Genomic DNA, 19,072 nt, shown 5'->3' on the forward strand with positions numbered 1-19,072 from the left:
CCCATCCCCTCTCCAGCCTGCTGCCCGCCAACGCCCGGCACGAGCGAGAAAGCCAGGCGCCAGAGGGACTTTGGGCCAGGGCCGGCGGTCGCTGAGAGGAGCGTCCGAGCTCAGCCGCACCTGCCACGCGTCGCCTGCCCTGACTGGAATCCGGGCGCAGGCCAGGCTGGGTCCGGTTCCTGGCTTCCTCCGGCGACACTGACAGTCTGGCGGCGGCCCTGGACGGCAGATTCGGAAGCGCAGGTTGGGCCGAGTCCGCCTCCGTCCCTGCGTCCCTCCTTCCCTCCGACCGCGCCGCGCCGCGCCCTGGGGGTCCTCCCCGTTCCCCCGGAGCCTCTCCTTCAGGTCACTCACCGCCTCCTGCTCACGTGGAGCGGGTGTCCGTGGGCGAGCAGCGAGCCACCAGTGTCTGGCGGTTGGCGGCGAGCGCCGCTGGGGCGGCGTCGGGCGGCGGCGGCCATCGGTGCATGGGTGGTTCAGTGGTAGAATTCTCGCCTGCCACGCGGGAGGCCCGGGTTCGATTCCCGGCCCATGCAGCGACCCAGTCCCCTTTTGGTCTCGCAGCCCACAGCGGAGCTAGGCTTCCCCTCTCCCACGCTCAAGGCACCTGTCCTACCACAGCATGCTCCCACCCGCAGCCCACCGCCGCACCTTCCCTCTCCTGGCCTGCCCACGCCGGCGCCCCCTACCCTCCGTGGGACGAAAACTTTACCCCGAGAGCCAAGCCTCCGCGAACTGACACCTTGCGGGCTCAGCCACTCTCGCGCCCACCCACCTTCCTTGTCCCTTTTCTCTTTCTTACCCTGATCCCGCTGGGGTCACACGGCTCACTGGAAGGAACACCCTACACTGGCACCCGCTCGCCCCACCTCTTCACGTTTCACCGCGCTTCCCCGCTCTCTGCCTCACTCTCCCCACACTCTGAAAGTTACACAGTGTTTGCTCAACCAGGAACCGAAAAGCTGCCACCCCTGGGAGGGCTACATTGCACTCCCCAGGAGTGTCCCCAAAGCGTTATCCTGCATGAGGAATTCCAAAGAGGAATGCCACAATATCATGGCAGAGTGCACTCTATGTTCACTTTACGTCCCTCAGCCGAGACATTTGTCGAACACCCGCCCGCTCCCCCACCACTAAAACCACCATCACCACCAACACCCCAACAACAAGCACCACCCCCTCCCCTGAAGCCCTCCTCCCACCACTGGCACCCCACCTAGCGACACCAACCCCCAGCACCATCAAATCCTAATTTGTCAAGGGTTCTGCCCTTGCGTCAGTCCGTTTGGCCTCTTTTTTTTTTTTTTTTTGAATTTGCATTTTAATACAAGTCTAGTTGATTTACAGTATTGTGTTATTTTCAGGGGTACAGTAAACTGATTATCTTTTCAATACATGTGTATCTATACACATATATATCGTTCCTTTCCTTTACAGGTAATTACGAGACGTTGAATATACTTCTCGGTGCTGTACCGTAAATCCTGTTGTTCCTACCCGCTAACACCAGCTCCTAATTGATCCCTCCCCTACACTTTCCCCTTGGGTAACGGTAAGTTTGTTCTCTCTATCTGTGAATCTGTTTCTGTTCTGCACAGAGATTCACTTGTACTATTGTTTGGATTCCACATATATGTAGTTTTGTCCTTCTGTCTGACTTATTATACTAGGTTCAGTGCTGTCTAGGTCCATCCGTGTTGCTGCAAATGACAAGATCTCATGCTTTTTTATGGCTGAGTAATATTCCGTGAGATTGATTTTTAATACATTGAAAATATCTCTCTCTCACTCTATTTTTCTCTCTCTTATCTATTTGTGTATCTATCGATCTCTATCTATCCATCTAGCTAGCTAGCTAGCTAGCTACCTACCTATCTATATCTCATATTTCCTTAAGCCAATCATCCACGGATTGACACCTGAGATTTTTTCCCCTGTCATGGCTATGGTCCACAGTGCTGCTATGAACACTGAGGTGTATGAATCTTTCCCAATTAGAGGTTTTGTGTTTTCCGCATACATACTCAGGAGGGGGACGGCTGGATCATATGGTAACTCTCCATTGGTGCCTTCATTGTTGTTTTCGTTGTCGTTGAAGTGTAGTCGATTTCTGAGACCGTATTAGTTTCAAGTATACAGCAAAGTGATTCGGTTTAGTATGTATACTGTAGTTTCAGATTATTTTCCATTATAGGGTATTCCAGGACATTGAAGATCGTTCCCTGTGTTATTCAGCAAGTCCGTGTTGCTTCTCTATTTTATACGCAGTAGCGTGTTTCTGTTAACCCCATACTCCTAACTGATCCCTCCACTCTTCCCTTTCCCCATGCGTAACCGTCAGTTGGTTATCGATGTCTGCGGAGTGTGTTTCTGTTTTGTACATAGACAGATGTCTATTACGTTTTAGATTCCACCTGGAAGTGGATATCATATAATATTTATCTTGCTCCATATCTGACTTACTTCACATAGTGTGATAGACTCTAGGTCCATTCATGTGGCAGCGAATGACAATATTTCATCCTTCTTTGTGGCTGAGTAATATGCTATGGTAGGTTTATACAGCGCATCTTCTTAAGTCCACCGTCCGCTCATGGGCCCTTGGGTTCATTCTGGGTCTCGGCTATTGCAAATAGTGCTGCTAGGAAGGTCCTGGAGGAGGGGGGCGGTGCCTGCATCTTTTCGAAGTAGAGGTTTCATCTTTCCCACGTACGTACCCAGCAGTGGGGTTGCTGGATCATATGGTAGCTCTCCTTTGGTGCCTTCATTGTTGTTGTCGTTGTCGTTGAAGTGTAGTTGATTTCCGCTCCTGTATTAGGTCGGGTGTACAACACAGTGGTTCGGTTTGTATGTATATTGTATTTTCAGATTAGTTTCCTTCATAGGGTATTCCAGGATATTGAAGATCGCTGCCTGTGTTATTCAGCAGGTCCGTGTTGCTTCTCTATTTTATACACAGTAGCGTGTATCTGTTAATCCCACACTCCTAACTGATCCCTCCACCCTTCCCTTTCCCCTCGCATAACCGTCAGTTGGTTTTCGATGTCCGTGGAGTGTGTTTCTGTTTTGTCCACAGATTCATGTCTATTATGTTTTAGATTCCACCCGGAAGTGATATTATATAACATTTATCTTTCTCAGTCTGACTTCCTTCACGTAGTTTGATGGACTCTAGATCCATCCATGTGGCCTCAAATGACAATATGTCATCCTTCTTTATGGCTGAGTAATATTCTACGGTATATTTATGCAACGCATCTTTTTAGGTCCATCGTCCACTCATGGGCCCTTGGGTTCATTCTGGGTCTCAGCTATTGCAAACAGTGCTGCTAGGAACGTGGACGAGGGGGGCGGTGCTTGTATCTTCTCGAAGAGGAGGTTGCATCCTTCCCACATGTATAGCCTGCAGTGGGGTTGCTGGATCATGTAGTAGCTCTCCTTTGTGGCCTCTTTACATCTCGACTCCATCCTCACCTGCCACTCTCCCCAACCCACATCCCCTCAGCTCCAAACCCCGCCACACACCCTGCCACACACACACAGAAACACACAGACACACACACACAGACACACACACACACACACACACACACCTACCTGAGACTTGACGGATTGAAAGTGTTTCCTGTTGAGAGATTATCTGTGTCTCTGGGGCTGTAGAATGCCCCACTCAATTTAGACCTCGCCTAGCCCCAGTCTCCTACTCTTGTTTCTGTCCTTCCCTTGCCTGTTTCCTACCCTGCTGCCCCAGCCCCAGCCCACTGGTTAGCCTGACCACCTCAAAGCACAGGCCACCTGTCTCGCCCTCTCACCCACCGCCCCGCTGGGGTCCTCTCCCACCATCGTCCTCGTACCACAGCCCACTCACCCGCCTCTGCCACCCCCCCCCCGCTTGCTATCTGCCCTACGTCGAAGACTCCAGGCTCGCTCCCCTCTACCCGCCACCAGCCCCTAGTACCCCAGCCCCTCTCTCACGCATTCTGTGCAGAAGACTCACTTTCACCACTCCTGGCCTCCCACGGGCTCCTCAGACCCACTCCTACTCCATGGCCACCCTCTTCCCTACATCGGTCCCACCCGCACACCACACGCAACTGGGGGGCCAAGGGCAACCGCGGGCCCAAGCTTCGGCAGAGCCCCTGCCTGAGTGGCCAACTACTCTCCTAGCCAGTTCCCCGCAAGCCCCACACCTCTCCTTCGCACCTGCGCTCCACCCAGTGCCCTGGACTCGTCCTGCCACCTCCCAACCCGAGGCTCAAGGCTGGCCCTTCTCTATGGGGTCGTCTGGCTCCGTTCCCTAACCCTCGTGGGGTGGCCCCCAACCACGGCAACAAACACCTTCACCCCGTACTCTCACCCACCCACACTCACCCCGAACACACCCACAAGGGCGGTGACGAAAGCGCCTGCGGTGATGGAATGCACCCATATGCCGACAGGGGCTCCCTTCCACAGGGCAACCGGCTTGGTCTAAATCCAGCGACTCTACTGCCGCCGCCAAATGCTGCAGCTCATCGGCTGTCCACTCTGCCTCTGAAGGAAACAAGCTGTGAACCGCACACCAAACCCTTTGCTGACAGACGCGCCCAAGCCTGGCCTGTGATTTACCATGGCCAGAATCCATAGGAAAGGTGAAGACAGGCTGAAGAGAGGGATGGAGTCCATCCAATAATAGATCGTAACGTGGGAATGGGGAATATTAGAAGTCAGAGCTAGGTGAGGGGTGCGTGTGTGTGTGTGTGTGACTCTGGTGTGTGTGTGTGTGTGTGTGTGTGTGTGTGTGTGTTTGCTGGTAGTGGAGGGGGAGGTACCGTCGGTAACATTCTTGCCTCTCTGTGACAGGACTGAGAGTACCGGGAATGCAATCCGAATACCATGTTGGCTGGTAGTGCACCCTGCCACGCATCTGTCTCCACACCCTCCCACTTGCATAGCTAAGGTTTCCCGGGCGGCATCCGGTTTCTGCCTGCTTTCTCACCTCCACTGCCCTTTCGTCCAACTACAAGCACGTGGCCAGATGCCTTTTCACACCTCCGCCTCCCGGCAGCCTGTCTGCTCCCCTGCGCGGTTCAAGACCACCGCGTCCTTGAAGCCCAACGACAGGCCCACGGGCTTCGAGGGCAGTCCAGGACCTGGCACGCAGCAGGTAAGCCATCGAGGCTGGTCGCTGGCTTGAAAGGAGACGTAAGGGACGGCCAGTCCCGGCAAGTGGCCCAACTTGGAGATGGAGGGCCCTCTCCCGCGCCTTCCGCTTTCCGTCGACGCGGCCACCAGTGATGCCGCCAACCACCACCACCGTCGCCGCCGGCACAACCTGCAGCGCCATCGCCGGCACCCTGTCCACCACGGTCACCAGCACCACCAGCACCACCAGCACAAGCAGCAGCACCACCGCCTGAGCTGGGAAGAGAGGGTGGCTTGTCAGCCGCGAGGATTGTGGTGGCAGAAGTAGTGCCGCTTGACAGTCCAAGCACGCTCGTGACCACGGCTGCGCCGGCCAGTCGTGTTTGGGGCTGGGGCAAGCGTCGGAGCAGGAGGAGTCGCCGAAGGCCTCGAGTGGGTGGGACGCCGAAGGCCTCGAGTGGGTGGGACGCCGAAGGCCTCGAGTGGGTGGGCGCGCGAGGCCAAAAGGTTTGGCGGGGCACGAGGGTGGAGGTTGCACGCCAGGGCCTGGGGCTGCAGGTGGAGGGTACCGGGTGGCTCTTGTCGGGGCGCGGAGGTCACGAGGAGGGGGAGAAGGAGCGGACGAGTTGGCTTGGCGCGTGGGCTAAAAGGGAGGTGGTGGTGGGGTGGGGGCGGAGTGTTTGTGGACGCGCTGGGGAGGTTGGTAGGCGGCGAGGAAGAAGAAATGCTTCCCTGACCGGGAATCGAACCCGGGCCGCGGCGGTGAGAGCGCCGAATCCTAACCACTAGACCACCAGGGAGCGTCGGGCTCCGCGTCTGGCCCGCCTCTGCTCGACCCAGCCACTGGGCGCTGCCTTGGCGCCAAGGCCCGGCCTTTCCACGTCCAGCCGCCCTCCGCCCCCGGCAAGCCACGTGCCCTAGCGTTCTTCCTGCTTGCTGGCACCCTCAAAACACTGCGCGCCTCCTCCTCGCACACGCGCGAGAAGCCGCAGGCCACCTAGCTCCCTCTTTTCTGCGCCCAGCTTCCAGTTCTCCCTCACGGGCCCAGGGAAGGAGGGCCGGCCGTGGAGCTCGGCAAAAGATGGGCCCGCTGCGTTGGCCGGGAATCGAACCCGGGTCAACTGCTTGGAAGGCAGCTATGCTCACCACTATACCACCAACGCCGCACAGCCCGGGCCGCCCCGACACGCCGGCCCCGGGCTCGCCGGAGCGCAGTCTCGCCGCCGCTGCCGCTGCCCCTGCGGCGGCCGGGCGCGGCCCTGCCCCGACGCCCCGTCCGCCAGCAGCTCTGCGCTGCCTCAGGCGCCACCGACGGTCTCCCCGGGCGCCTCAGCCGCGCCAGCCCTACGCAGCTGCCCTCGCCCACGGCCCGACCGCTTCTGGGGCTGGGGGGGGGGGTGAGGTGGGGGGGTGCGCGCTGCCGCTGCCTTGCTGCTGCCGGGCCCTCGGCTGCACGCCGCGGCCCGCGGCCCGCCTCCCTCCCCGGGCACACGACCTCTGGTTCCCGGCTCGCCAAAGCCCTTCTCCAACGGGTGTTGGGCGAGGCCACTCCCCCGCACCGAAAGGAGACGGGACTCATCCGCCCCACACCCGCCCCGGCAGCCGTGAAGCTGTGCAGGTGTGCGTCGCGTCGCAAGGAGCCCACTGCGGCAGCCACTGTGGGCGGGCCGCAATGTCGTCGGGCGCTTGTGGGGTCGACAGGAGGCCCTCGCTCGGCCGTGGCGCCCGAGCGCCCGAGCGCCCGGCGAGGAGGACGGGCAAGGGGTTGCAGGGGTGGAGGGCTGGAGGCGGTTGAGGGTGGGCAGGCCCCGCTGGAGGGCGGAGGGACGAGAAGAAGGGCCCTTGGGGCCAGGCGGCTGGACAGAGAGCGGCGCCAGCCACCAAAAAGGGGCGTGTTGCCTCCCCGTCGGGGAATCGAACCCCGGTCTCCCGCGTGACAGGCGGGGATACTCACCACTATACTAACGAGGACGGCGGCGGCCTCCTGGGCGCCCGACCGCTCTCCGGCTGCCTGCAGACGCCTACCCACACCCCTCCCCCACCCCGTCCTCGGACCCCCGCCCACCACGGGCGCCCGCCACGTGCCCGACCCGACCCGACACCACACCAAACGCGTCATCCAAGGAGGCAGCCCGGGACCCCGCCAGGGACCCGGATCCGCGTGGCGCTGGAAACTCCCAGTGCGCGCCGCCTATAGCCCCCGACGCCAGGATCGCGCCGGGAGGAGGGGCCCGAGGGGGCCGGAGAGCGCAAGCAAGGCTGTGAGGAGGAGGTGGGCGCTCGCCGTGCCACGTCCCGGGAGAAGAGGCGGAGGGGTGGGCGCGGCCGGCGGCAGAAGCTGGCCGGACGCGGCCCGGCTGGGTCCCGGGCCAGGGGTGGGCGAGGGGGCGGCGGCGGCGAGCCGGGCGCGCCGGCTGGCCTCGCTCCCCCGTTGGCCCGGACGGCCGCCCGCTGGCGCAGAGCACCGCGTCGGGCCAAGGGCATCGGTGTCCGCGTCGGCGTCGGGTCCCAGCCAGCCGAGCGGCGACGCGCCCAGGCCCGCCGTCAGGATGGCCGAGCGGTCTAAGGCGCTGCGTTCAGGTCGCAGTCTCCCCTGGAGGCGTGGGTTCGAATCCCACTCCTGACAAGCCAGCCTTTTTTGGCCCGCCCAACAAATGCTGCACCCGGCCCGTCCCAGGCCTGGACAACACCCTACCGCCTCACACTCCGCTCCTGCCTCGCACTCTTGCCAGCTCCCCAGACTCCGGCCCCCTCGACGCGACACCCACACGACGCCTCTCCCACGCAGGACCTCCTCAGCCACAGCCGCTCTTCCTGCTCAGTCCTGTGCGCCGGCCTCACAGAAACAGCCCAGGGGGAACCCTCTGGAAACTGGCGTTCAGGACACACGCCCTCCTCGCCTTCGCAGTGCAGGCCTTCGCGGCACTTCTTTCACCACCCCCCCTTGGCGCCACAGCGCATGTTCACGCGAGAAGCCGCTGCCCCGGCCGGACCCAGCCACACCCCGGCGCGCTCCCTCAGACGGCTGTCCACGAGCCAGCAGCCACTCTGCCAAAGTGCTCCTCCTCACAGCCAACGCACCGGAGCGGGACCCTTCGGGAGAGCGGCCGGCAGGAGCGCAGAAGCCAGGCTCAGACACAGACACCGCTGGTCTTTGGCGCGGCGGCGGCGGCGGCGGCGGCGGCGGCGGCGGCGCTCCCAGGCGCCCATGTCCCACACTCGCTGTCTCCTCACAGCCCGAGCTCCCATCCCCTCTCCAGCCTGCTGCCCGCCAACGCCCGGCACGAGCGAGAAAGCCAGGCGCCAGAGGGACTTTGGGCCAGGGCCGGCGGTCGCTGAGAGGAGCGTCCGAGCTCAGCCGCACCTGCCACGCGTCGCCTGCCCTGACTGGAATCCGGGCGCAGGCCAGGCTGGGTCCGGTTCCTGGCTTCCTCCGGCGACACTGACAGTCTGGCGGCGGCCCTGGACGGCAGATTCGGAAGCGCAGGTTGGGCCGAGTCCGCCTCCGTCCCTGCGTCCCTCCTTCCCTCCGACCGCGCCGCGCCGCGCCCTGGGGGTCCTCCCCGTTCCCCCGGAGCCTCTCCTTCAGGTCACTCACCGCCTCCTGCTCACGTGGAGCGGGTGTCCGTGGGCGAGCAGCGAGCCACCAGTGTCTGGCGGTTGGCGGCGAGCGCCGCTGGGGCGGCGTCGGGCGGCGGCGGCCATCGGTGCATGGGTGGTTCAGTGGTAGAATTCTCGCCTGCCACGCGGGAGGCCCGGGTTCGATTCCCGGCCCATGCAGCGACCCAGTCCCCTTTTGGTCTCGCAGCCCACAGCGGAGCTAGGCTTCCCCTCTCCCACGCTCAAGGCACCTGTCCTACCACAGCATGCTCCCACCCGCAGCCCACCGCCGCACCTTCCCTCTCCTGGCCTGCCCACGCCGGCGCCCCCTACCCTCCGTGGGACGAAAACTTTACCCCGAGAGCCAAGCCTCCGCGAACTGACACCTTGCGGGCTCAGCCACTCTCGCGCCCACCCACCTTCCTTGTCCCTTTTCTCTTTCTTACCCTGATCCCGCTGGGGTCACACGGCTCACTGGAAGGAACACCCTACACTGGCACCCGCTCGCCCCACCTCTTCACGTTTCACCGCGCTTCCCCGCTCTCTGCCTCACTCTCCCCACACTCTGAAAGTTACACAGTGTTTGCTCAACCAGGAACCGAAAAGCTGCCACCCCTGGGAGGGCTACATTGCACTCCCCAGGAGTGTCCCCAAAGCGTTATCCTGCATGAGGAATTCCAAAGAGGAATGCCACAATATCATGGCAGAGTGCACTCTATGTTCACTTTACGTCCCTCAGCCGAGACATTTGTCGAACACCCGCCCGCTCCCCCACCACTAAAACCACCATCACCACCAACACCCCAACAACAAGCACCACCCCCTCCCCTGAAGCCCTCCTCCCACCACTGGCACCCCACCTAGCGACACCAACCCCCAGCACCATCAAATCCTAATTTGTCAAGGGTTCTGCCCTTGCGTCAGTCCGTTTGGCCTCTTTTTTTTTTTTTTTTTGAATTTGCATTTTAATACAAGTCTAGTTGATTTACAGTATTGTGTTATTTTCAGGGGTACAGTAAACTGATTATCTTTTCAATACATGTGTATCTATACACATATATATCGTTCCTTTCCTTTACAGGTAATTACGAGACGTTGAATATACTTCTCGGTGCTGTACCGTAAATCCTGTTGTTCCTACCCGCTAACACCAGCTCCTAATTGATCCCTCCCCTACACTTTCCCCTTGGGTAACGGTAAGTTTGTTCTCTCTATCTGTGAATCTGTTTCTGTTCTGCACAGAGATTCACTTGTACTATTGTTTGGATTCCACATATATGTAGTTTTGTCCTTCTGTCTGACTTATTATACTAGGTTCAGTGCTGTCTAGGTCCATCCGTGTTGCTGCAAATGACAAGATCTCATGCTTTTTTATGGCTGAGTAATATTCCGTGAGATTGATTTTTAATACATTGAAAATATCTCTCTCTCACTCTATTTTTCTCTCTCTTATCTATTTGTGTATCTATCGATCTCTATCTATCCATCTAGCTAGCTAGCTAGCTAGCTACCTACCTATCTATATCTCATATTTCCTTAAGCCAATCATCCACGGATTGACACCTGAGATTTTTTCCCCTGTCATGGCTATGGTCCACAGTGCTGCTATGAACACTGAGGTGTATGAATCTTTCCCAATTAGAGGTTTTGTGTTTTCCGCATACATACTCAGGAGGGGGACGGCTGGATCATATGGTAACTCTCCATTGGTGCCTTCATTGTTGTTTTCGTTGTCGTTGAAGTGTAGTCGATTTCTGAGACCGTATTAGTTTCAAGTATACAGCAAAGTGATTCGGTTTAGTATGTATACTGTAGTTTCAGATTATTTTCCATTATAGGGTATTCCAGGACATTGAAGATCGTTCCCTGTGTTATTCAGCAAGTCCGTGTTGCTTCTCTATTTTATACGCAGTAGCGTGTTTCTGTTAACCCCATACTCCTAACTGATCCCTCCACTCTTCCCTTTCCCCATGCGTAACCGTCAGTTGGTTATCGATGTCTGCGGAGTGTGTTTCTGTTTTGTACATAGACAGATGTCTATTACGTTTTAGATTCCACCTGGAAGTGGATATCATATAATATTTATCTTGCTCCATATCTGACTTACTTCACATAGTGTGATAGACTCTAGGTCCATTCATGTGGCAGCGAATGACAATATTTCATCCTTCTTTGTGGCTGAGTAATATGCTATGGTAGGTTTATACAGCGCATCTTCTTAAGTCCACCGTCCGCTCATGGGCCCTTGGGTTCATTCTGGGTCTCGGCTATTGCAAATAGTGCTGCTAGGAAGGTCCTGGAGGAGGGGGGCGGTGCCTGCATCTTTTCGAAGTAGAGGTTTCATCTTTCCCACGTACGTACCCAGCAGTGGGGTTGCTGGATCATATGGTAGCTCTCCTTTGGTGCCTTCATTGTTGTTGTCGTTGTCGTTGAAGTGTAGTTGATTTCCGCTCCTGTATTAGGTCGGGTGTACAGCACAGTGGTTCGGTTTGTATGTATATTGTATTTTCAGATTAGTTTCCTTCATAGGGTATTCCAGGATATTGAAGATCGCTGCCTGTGTTATTCAGCAGGTCCGTGTTGCTTCTCTATTTTATACACAGTAGCGTGTATCTGTTAATCCCACACTCCTAACTGATCCCTCCACCCTTCCCTTTCCCCTCGCATAACCGTCAGTTGGTTTTCGATGTCCGTGGAGTGTGTTTCTGTTTTGTCCACAGATTCATGTCTATTATGTTTTAGATTCCACCCGGAAGTGATATTATATAACATTTATCTTTCTCAGTCTGACTTCCTTCACGTAGTTTGATGGACTCTAGATCCATCCATGTGGCCTCAAATGACAATATGTCATCCTTCTTTATGGCTGAGTAATATTCTACGGTATATTTATGCAACGCATCTTTTTAGGTCCATCGTCCACTCATGGGCCCTTGGGTTCATTCTGGGTCTCAGCTATTGCAAACAGTGCTGCTAGGAACGTGGACGAGGGGGGCGGTGCTTGTATCTTCTCGAAGAGGAGGTTGCATCCTTCCCACATGTATAGCCTGCAGTGGGGTTGCTGGATCATGTAGTAGCTCTCCTTTGTGGCCTCTTTACATCTCGACTCCATCCTCACCTGCCACTCTCCCCAACCCACATCCCCTCAGCTCCAAACCCCGCCACACACCCTGCCACACACACACAGAAACACACAGACACACACACACAGACACACACACACACACACACACACACCTACCTGAGACTTGACGGATTGAAAGTGTTTCCTGTTGAGAGATTATCTGTGTCTCTGGGGCTGTAGAATGCCCCACTCAATTTAGACCTCGCCTAGCCCCAGTCTCCTACTCTTGTTTCTGTCCTTCCCTTGCCTGTTTCCTACCCTGCTGCCCCAGCCCCAGCCCACTGGTTAGCCTGACCACCTCAAAGCACAGGCCACCTGTCTCGCCCTCTCACCCACCGCCCCACTGGGGTCCTCTCCCACCATCGTCCTCGTACCACAGCCCACTCACCCGCCTCTGCCACCCCCCCCGCTTGCTATCTGCCCTCCGTCGAAGACTCCAGGCTCGCTCCCCTCTACCCGCCACCAGCCCCTAGTACCCCAGCCCCTCTCTCACGCATTCTGTGCAGAAGACTCACTTTCACCACTCCTGGCCTCCCACGGGCTCCTCAGACCCACTCCTACTCCATGGCCACCCTCTTCCCTACATCGGTCCCACCCGCACACCACACGCAACTGGGGGGCCAAGGGCAACCGCGGGCCCAAGCTTCGGCAGAGCCCCTGCCTGAGTGGCCAACTACTCTCCTAGCCAGTTCCCCGCAAGCCCCACACCTCTCCTTCGCACCTGCGCTCCACCCAGTGCCCTGGACTCGTCCTGCCACCTCCCAACCCGAGGCTCAAGGCTGGCCCTTCTCTATGGGGTCGTCTGGCTCCGTTCCCTAACCCTCGTGGGGTGGCCCCCAACCACGGCAACAAACACCTTCACCCCGTACTCTCACCCACCCACACTCACCCCGAACACACCCACAAGGGCGGTGACGAAAGCGCCTGCGGTGATGGAATGCACCCATATGCCGACAGGGGCTCCCTTCCACAGGGCAACCGGCTTGGTCTAAATCCAGCGACTCTACTGCCGCCGCCAAATGCTGCAGCTCATCGGCTGTCCACTCTGCCTCTGAAGGAAACAAGCTGTGAACCGCACACCAAACCCTTTGCTGACAGACGCGCCCAAGCCTGGCCTGTGATTTACCATGGCCAGAATCCATAGGAAAGGTGAAGACAGGCTGAAGAGAGGGATGGAGTCCATCCAATAATAGATCGTAACGTGGGAATGGGGAATATTAGAAGTCAGAGCTAGGTGAGGGGTGCGTGTGTGTGTGTGTGTGTGACTCTGGTGTGTGTGTGTGTGTGTGTGTGTGTGTGTGTGTGTTTGCTGGTAGTGGAGGGGGAGGTACCGTCGGTAACATTCTTGCCTCTCTGTGACAGGACTGAGAGTACCGGGAATGCAATCCGAATACCATGTTGGCTGGTAGTGCACCCTGCCACGCATCTGTCTCCACACCCTCCCACTTGCATAGCTAAGGTTTCCCGGGCGGCATCCGGTTTCTGCCTGCTTTCTCACCTCCACTGCCCTTTCGTCCAACTACAAGCACGTGGCCAGATGCCTTTTCACACCTCCGCCTCCCGGCAGCCTGTCTGCTCCCCTGCGCGGTTCAAGACCACCGCGTCCTTGAAGCCCAACGACAGGCCCACGGGCTTCGAGGGCAGTCCAGGACCTGGCACGCAGCAGGTAAGCCATCGAGGCTGGTCGCTGGCTTGAAAGGAGACGTAAGGGACGGCCAGTCCCGGCAAGTGGCCCAACTTGGAGATGGAGGGCCCTCTCCCGCGCCTTCCGCTTTCCGTCGACGCGGCCACCAGTGATGCCGCCAACCACCACCACCGTCGCCGCCGGCACAACCTGCAGCGCCATCGCCGGCACCCTGTCCACCACGGTCACCAGCACCACCAGCACCACCAGCACAAGCAGCAGCACCACCGCCTGAGCTGGGAAGAGAGGGTGGCTTGTCAGCCGCGAGGATTGTGGTGGCAGAAGTAGTGCCGCTTGACAGTCCAAGCACGCTCGTGACCACGGCTGCGCCGGCCAGTCGTGTTTGGGGCTGGGGCAAGCGTCGGAGCAGGAGGAGTCGCCGAAGGCCTCGAGTGGGTGGGACGCCGAAGGCCTCGAGTGGGTGGGACGCCGAAGGCCTCGAGTGGGTGGGCGCGCGAGGCCAAAAGGTTTGGCGGGGCACGAGGGTGGAGGTTGCACGCCAGGGCCTGGGGCTGCAGGTGGAGGGTACCGGGTGGCTCTTGTCGGGGCGCGGAGGTCACGAGGAGGGGGAGAAGGAGCGGACGAGTTGGCTTGGCGCGTGGGCTAAAAGGGAGGTGGTGGTGGGGTGGGGGCGGAGTGTTTGTGGACGCGCTGGGGAGGTTGGTAGGCGGCGAGGAAGAAGAAATGCTTCCCTGACCGGGAATCGAACCCGGGCCGCGGCGGTGAGAGCGCCGAATCCTAACCACTAGACCACCAGGGAGCGTCGGGCTCCGCGTCTGGCCCGCCTCTGCTCGACCCAGCCACTGGGCGCTGCCTTGGCGCCAAGGCCCGGCCTTTCCACGTCCAGCCGCCCTCCGCCCCCGGCAAGCCACGTGCCCTAGCGTTCTTCCTGCTTGCTGGCACCCTCAAAACACTGCGCGCCTCCTCCTCGCACACGCGCGAGAAGCCGCAGGCCACCTAGCTCCCTCTTTTCTGCGCCCAGCTTCCAGTTCTCCCTCACGGGCCCAGGGAAGGAGGGCCGGCCGTGGAGCTCGGCAAAAGATGGGCCCGCTGCGTTGGCCGGGAATCGAACCCGGGTCAACTGCTTGGAAGGCAGCTATGCTCACCACTATACCACCAACGCCGCACAGCCCGGGCCGCCCCGACACGCCGGCCCCGGGCTCGCCGGAGCGCAGTCTCGCCGCCGCTGCCGCTGCCCCTGCGGCGGCCGGGCGCGGCCCTGCCCCGACGCCCCGTCCGCCAGCAGCTCTGCGCTGCCTCAGGCGCCACCGACGGTCTCCCCGGGCGCCTCAGCCGCGCCAGCCCTACGCAGCTGCCCTCGCCCACGGCCCGACCGCTTCTGGGGCTGGGGGGGGGGGTGAGGTGGGGGGGTGCGCGCTGCCGCTGCCTTGCTGCTGCCGGGCCCTCGGCTGCACGCCGCGGCCCGCGGCCCGCCTCCCTCCCCGGGCACACGACCTCTGGTTCCCGGCTCGCCAAAGCCCTTCTCCAACGGGTGTTGGGCGAGGCCACTCCCCCGCACCGAAAGGAGACGGGACTCATCCGCCCCACACCCGCCCCGGCAGCCGTGAAGCTGTGCAGGTGTGCGTCGCGTCGCAAGGAGCCCACTGCGGCAGCCACTGTGGGCGGGCCGCAATGTCGTCGGGCGCTTGTGGGGTCGACAGGAGGCCCTCGCTCGGCCGTGGCGCCCGAGCGCCCGAGCGCCCGGCGAGGAGGACGGGCAAGGGGTTGCAGGGGTGGAGGGCTGGAGGCGGTTGAGGGTGGGCAGGCCCCGCTGGAGGGCGGAGGGACGAGAAGAAGGGCCCTTGGGGCCAGGCGGCTGGACAGAGAGCGGCGCCAGCCACCAAAAAGGGGCGTGTTGCCTCCCCGTCGGGGAATCGAACCCCGGTCTCCCGCGTGACAGGCGGGGATACTCACCACTATACTAACGAGGACGGCGGCGGCCTCCTGGGCGCCCGACCGCTCTCCGGCTGCCTGCAGACGCCTACCCACACCCCTCCCCCACCCCGTCCTCGGACCCCCGCCCACCACGGGCGCCCGCCACGTGCCCGACCCGACCCGACACCACACCAAACGCGTCATCCAAGGAGGCAGCCCGGGACCCCGCCAGGGACCCGGATCCGCGTGGCGCTGGAAACTCCCAGTGCGCGCCGCCTATAGCCCCCGACGCCAGGATCGCGCCGGGAGGAGGGGCCCGAGGGGGCCGGAGAGCGCAAGCAAGGCTGTGAGGAGGAGGTGGGCGCTCGCCGTGCCACGTCCCGGGAGAAGAGGCGGAGGGGTGGGCGCGGCCGGCGGCAGAAGCTGGCCGGACGCGGCCCGGCTGGGTCCCGGGCCAGGGGTGGGCGAGGGGGCGGCGGCGGCGAGCCGGGCGCGCCGGCTGGCCTCGCTCCCCCGTTGGCCCGGACGGCCGCCCGCTGGCGCAGAGCACCGCGTCGGGCCAAGGGCATCGGTGTCCGCGTCGGCGTCGGGTCCCAGCCAGCCGAGCGGCGACGCGCCCAGGCCCGCCGTCAGGATGGCCGAGCGGTCTAAGGCGCTGCGTTCAGGTCGCAGTCTCCCCTGGAGGCGTGGGTTCGAATCCCACTCCTGACAAGCCAGCCTTTTTTGGCCCGCCCAACAAATGCTGCACCCGGCCCGTCCCAGGCCTGGACAACACCCTACCGCCTCACACTCCGCTCCTGCCTCGCACTCTTGCCAGCTCCCCAGACTCCGGCCCCCTCGACGCGACACCCACACGACGCCTCTCCCACGCAGGACCTCCTCAGCCACAGCCGCTCTTCCTGCTCAGTCCTGTGCGCCGGCCTCACAGAAACAGCCCAGGGGGAACCCTCTGGAAACTGGCGTTCAGGACACACGCCCTCCTCGCCTTCGCAGTGCAGGCCTTCGCGGCACTTCTTTCACCACCCCCCCTTGGCGCCACAGCGCATGTTCACGCGAGAAGCCGCTGCCCCGGCCGGACCCAGCCACACCCCGGCGCGCTCCCTCAGACGGCTGTCCACGAGCCAGCAGCCACTCTGCCAAAGTGCTCCTCCTCACAGCCAACGCACCGGAGCGGGACCCTTCGGGAGAGCGGCCGGCAGGAGCGCAGAAGCCAGGCTCAGACACAGACACCGCTGGTCTTTGGCGCGGCGGCGGCGGCGGCGGCGGCGGCGGCGGCGCTCCCAGGCGCCCATGTCCCACACTCGCTGTCTCCTCACAGCCCGAGCTCCCATCCCCTCTCCAGCCTGCTGCCCGCCAACGCCCGGCACGAGCGAGAAAGCCAGGCGCCAGAGGGACTTTGGGCCAGGGCCGGCGGTCGCTGAGAGGAGCGTCCGAGCTCAGCCGCACCTGCCACGCGTCGCCTGCCCTGACTGGAATCCGGGCGCAGGCCAGGCTGGGTCCGGTTCCTGGCTTCCTCCGGCGACACTGACAGTCTGGCGGCGGCCCTGGACGGCAGATTCGGAAGCGCAGGTTGGGCCGAGTCCGCCTCCGTCCCTGCGTCCCTCCTTCCCTCCGACCGCGCCGCGCCGCGCCCTGGGGGTCCTCCCCGTTCCCCCGGAGCCTCTCCTTCAGGTCACTCACCGCCTCCTGCTCACGTGGAGCGGGTGTCCGTGGGCGAGCAGCGAGCCACCAGTGTCTGGCGGTTGGCGGCGAGCGCCGCTGGGGCGGCGTCGGGCGGCGGCGGCCATCGGTGCATGGGTGGTTCAGTGGTAGAATTCTCGCCTGCCACGCGGGAGGCCCGGGTTCGATTCCCGGCCCATGCAGCGACCCAGTCCCCTTTTGGTCTCGCAGCCCACAGCGGAGCTAGGCTTCCCCTCTCCCACGCTCAAGGCACCTGTCCTACCACAGCATGCTCCCACCCGCAGCCCACCGCCGCACCTTCCCTCTCCTGGCCTGCCCACGCCGGCGCCCCCTACCCTCCGTGGGACGAAAACTTTACCCCGAGAGCCAAGCCTCCGCGAACTGACACCTTGCGGGCTCAGCCACTCTCGCGCCCACCCACCTTCCTTGTCCCTTTTCTCTTTCTTACCCTGATCCCGCTGGGGTCACACGGCTCACTGGAAGGAACACCCTACACTGGCACCCGCTCGCCCCACCTCTTCACGTTTCACCGCGCTTCCCCGCTCTCTGCCTCACTCTCCCCACACTCTGAAAGTTACACAGTGTTTGCTCAACCAGGAACCGAAAAGCTGCCACCCCTGGGAGTGCCACATTGCACTCCCCAGGAGTGTCCCCAAAGCGTTATCCTGCATGAGGAATTCCAAAGAGGAATGCCACAATATCATGGCAGAGTGCACTCTATGTTCACTTTACGTCCCTCAGCCGAGACATTTGTCGAACACCCGCCCGCTCCCCCACCACTAAAACCACCATCACCACCAACACCCCAACAACAAGCACCACCCCCTCCCCTGAAGCCCTCCTCCCACCACTGGCACCCCACCTAGCGACACCAACCCCCAGCACCATCAAATCCTAATTTGTCAAGGGTTCTGCCCTTGCGTCAGTCCGTTTGGCCTCTTTTTTTTTTTTTGAATTTGCATTTTAATACAAGTCTAGTTGATTTACAGTATTGTGTTATTTTCAGGGGTACAGTAAACTGATTATCTTTTCAATACATGTGTATCTATACACATATATATCGTTCCTTTCCGTTACAGGTAATTACGAGACGTTGAATATACTTCTCGGTGCTGTACCGTAAATCCTGTTGTTCCTACCCGCTAACACCAGCTCCTAATTGATCCCTCCCCTACACTTTCCCCTTGGGTAACGGTAAGTTTGTTCTCTCTATCTGTGAATCTGTTTCTGTTCTGCACAGAGATTCACTTGTACTATTGTTTGGATTCCACATATATGTAGTTTTGTCCTTCTGTCTGACTTATTATACTAGGTTCAGTGCTGTCTAGGTCCATCCGTGTTGCTGCAAATGACAAGATCTCATGCTTTTTTATGGCTGAGTAATATTCCGTGAGATTGATTTTTAATACATTGAAAATATCTCTCTCTCACTCTATTTTTCTCTCTCTTATCTATTTGTGTATCTATCGATCTCTATCTATCCATCTATTTATCTAGCTAGCTAGCTAGCTAGCTACCTACCTATCTATATCTCATATTTCCTTAAGCCAATCATCCACGGATTGACACCTGAGATTTTTTCCCCTGTCATGGCTATGGTCCACAGTGCTGCTATGAACACTGAGGTGTATGAATCTTTCCCAATTAGAGGTTTTGTGTTTTCCGCATACATACTCAGGAGGGGGACGGCTGGATCATATGGTAACTCTCCATTGGTGCCTTCATTGTTGTTTTCGTTGTCGTTGAAGTGTAGTCGATTTCTGAGACCGTATTAGTTTCAAGTATACAGCAAAGTGATTCGGTTTAGTATGTATACTGTAGTTTCAGATTATTTTCCATTATAGGGTATTCCAGGACATTGAAGATCGTTCCCTGTGTTATTCAGCAAGTCCGTGTTGCTTCTCTATTTTATACGCAGTAGCGTGTTTCTGTTAACCCCATACTCCTAACTGATCCCTCCACTCTTCCCTTTCCCCATGCGTAAC

At 59.8% G+C, this 19,072-nt stretch overlaps 11 non-coding genes across 11 annotated transcripts; 5 read left to right on the forward strand and 6 right to left on the reverse strand.

The window, feature by feature from the left end:
• Positions 1 to 465: 465 nt before the first annotated feature.
• On the forward strand, positions 466 to 536 carry TRNAG-GCC (transfer RNA glycine (anticodon GCC)). Its single transcript has one exon. It is a non-coding gene; the product is annotated as a tRNA-Gly (tRNA).
• A 5,316-nt stretch (positions 537 to 5,852) lies between these two features.
• TRNAE-CUC (transfer RNA glutamic acid (anticodon CUC)) lies at positions 5,853 to 5,924 on the reverse strand. The gene has a single exon. It is a non-coding gene; the product is annotated as a tRNA-Glu (tRNA).
• A 291-nt stretch (positions 5,925 to 6,215) lies between these two features.
• Positions 6,216 to 6,287, reverse strand: TRNAG-UCC (transfer RNA glycine (anticodon UCC)). The gene has a single exon. It is a non-coding gene; the product is annotated as a tRNA-Gly (tRNA).
• A 736-nt stretch (positions 6,288 to 7,023) lies between these two features.
• TRNAD-GUC (transfer RNA aspartic acid (anticodon GUC)) lies at positions 7,024 to 7,095 on the reverse strand. The gene has a single exon. It is a non-coding gene; the product is annotated as a tRNA-Asp (tRNA).
• A 572-nt stretch (positions 7,096 to 7,667) lies between these two features.
• TRNAL-CAG (transfer RNA leucine (anticodon CAG)) lies at positions 7,668 to 7,750 on the forward strand. The gene has a single exon. It is a non-coding gene; the product is annotated as a tRNA-Leu (tRNA).
• A 1,083-nt stretch (positions 7,751 to 8,833) lies between these two features.
• Positions 8,834 to 8,904, forward strand: TRNAG-GCC (transfer RNA glycine (anticodon GCC)). Its single transcript has one exon. It is a non-coding gene; the product is annotated as a tRNA-Gly (tRNA).
• Positions 8,905 to 14,220: 5,316 nt separating this feature from the next.
• On the reverse strand, positions 14,221 to 14,292 carry TRNAE-CUC (transfer RNA glutamic acid (anticodon CUC)). The gene has a single exon. It is a non-coding gene; the product is annotated as a tRNA-Glu (tRNA).
• A 291-nt stretch (positions 14,293 to 14,583) lies between these two features.
• On the reverse strand, positions 14,584 to 14,655 carry TRNAG-UCC (transfer RNA glycine (anticodon UCC)). Its single transcript has one exon. It is a non-coding gene; the product is annotated as a tRNA-Gly (tRNA).
• Positions 14,656 to 15,391: 736 nt separating this feature from the next.
• TRNAD-GUC (transfer RNA aspartic acid (anticodon GUC)) lies at positions 15,392 to 15,463 on the reverse strand. The gene has a single exon. It is a non-coding gene; the product is annotated as a tRNA-Asp (tRNA).
• A 572-nt stretch (positions 15,464 to 16,035) lies between these two features.
• On the forward strand, positions 16,036 to 16,118 carry TRNAL-CAG (transfer RNA leucine (anticodon CAG)). The gene has a single exon. It is a non-coding gene; the product is annotated as a tRNA-Leu (tRNA).
• Positions 16,119 to 17,198: 1,080 nt separating this feature from the next.
• TRNAG-GCC (transfer RNA glycine (anticodon GCC)) lies at positions 17,199 to 17,269 on the forward strand. Its single transcript has one exon. It is a non-coding gene; the product is annotated as a tRNA-Gly (tRNA).
• The last annotated feature ends 1,803 nt before the right edge of the window (positions 17,270 to 19,072 follow it).

The sequence above is a fragment of the Vicugna pacos genome, chromosome 21 (assembly GCF_048564905.1).
Source record: "Vicugna pacos chromosome 21, VicPac4, whole genome shotgun sequence".
In the NCBI taxonomy this organism is placed as follows: Eukaryota; Metazoa; Chordata; class Mammalia; order Artiodactyla; family Camelidae; genus Vicugna; species Vicugna pacos.